This window comes from Otolemur garnettii, unplaced genomic scaffold (assembly GCF_000181295.1).
Source record: "Otolemur garnettii isolate 467f Iridium unplaced genomic scaffold, OtoGar3 scaffold00164, whole genome shotgun sequence".
NCBI lineage: Eukaryota > Metazoa > Chordata > Mammalia > Primates > Galagidae > Otolemur > Otolemur garnettii.
Window position 1 is genome coordinate 4080433 of NW_003852559.1, and position 1698 is coordinate 4082130.

Here is a 1698-nt window from a genome sequence, read left to right on the forward strand (position 1 = left end):
AAAAAAAAAATAAGCACCTAACAAAGCCAACTGTGTAGATGGAGATCAACTCTGTCACTCACAGGTAAAATTATTAAGTCCCTGGTAGAGAAATCATCAACATTATGCAATTCACAATACATTATGAGGTTAAACTCAAAGTGTTTTTGACATTAATATACACTTATTAAAAATCAATGTAACAAGAGTATTATTGTTAAATTGTGATAAGTTATAATTAAAATGATGAGAACATCATGTATCATTGAAAATTAAAGGCTCAAACATAATACATTTTTAATGGGTCTAGAACCTTCTTAATATTTTTCAACTAAATTTCATGTGTGTGGGTAAATGCAATTTTAACTTTAAAATCATTTTGAATACCATTGAATTTTAATGGAATATTAAAAAGTCATAAATTGGGGGTGGCACCTGTGGCTCAAAGGCATAGGGTGCTGGCCCCACATACTGGAGGTGGCAGTTTCAAACCTGGCCCCAGCCAAAAACTGCAAAAATAAATAAATAAAAAATGTTAAAAATTAATTAAAGTCATAAATTAAGAATGGCATATAGTAACCTTAGAACATTTAGGAATATGAAACTCTAAGAAAACTATTAGTGTAATAATTAATGCCTATTTGTAACCCCCCATATTTCTTCTAAGGATAATTTTTATTAAGTCCAACATATTTATACATTGATTTAAAGCTAATATCTGATGAAATATTATTCCATTCAATGATGGTGAGTATAGAGTGATGGTTTTAAATGATGTTGCTATATTAGAAACAGAAAAAAAGGAATATTCATCCAAGTGTGTGGAAGTACCTCAGTGGCAATCACTGCTTTTAGAATCTACAATGTCATCTTTTCTTCTCAATATGACCTTTATATTGTCCGTTATAAGTACAGGGATGAATGAATGGAGATATATACTGCCCAGAAATTATTTCATAAGCTGATATCATGTCCTCTTTAAAACCAAATAGGTTGTGCAAATTGCATTGGTGAGAAACCTTGTTGAGTTGATGCACAGCAAATAGTGTTTACTCAGCTTATAAACCTACTGTAAGCCATACCCTCTAGAAATAGCCAAGAATTCTTATTAAAGATGAGTATCGTATTCTTCTGCATGTATAATCAATCTTAGCTGATATTTCATAACAATGAAGGTAAAATTTATTTAGTTCATCCTTGGGAAAAATGAATTCATTCAATATTTGGCATTCTTTCTGCTTTTTATATCTTCAGTGATAATGGTCACTGGCATTCTTTCTGCTTTTTATATCTTCAGTGATAATGGTCACATAATTTATTGATATACTTTGCTGTGATATCAAACTATATCAGAACAACTGGGGAAAAATCAAGATACAAGTCTCTTCTTTGAATACTGTACAAGAATGATATAGAAGGCTATTGGTATTTTATTTGTTCAAATAATTGCTTTTTATTTTAACAAGTTCCCTATTTTATTGACTCAGATTTGAGATTCCAATTGAGATACTATAATTTTGGTTTAAGAATAGATTAGTTTCTTTAAATTTCACATCAATCTAGGTGACAACTGTGGCTCAAAAGAGTAGGGTGCTGGCCCCATATGCCAGAGGTGTCAGGTTCAAACCTAGCCCCAGTCAAAAACTGCAAATAAATAAAAAATAATAATAAATAAGTAAAATAAAATAAAATAAATAAGTAAATAAATAAATGTCACAT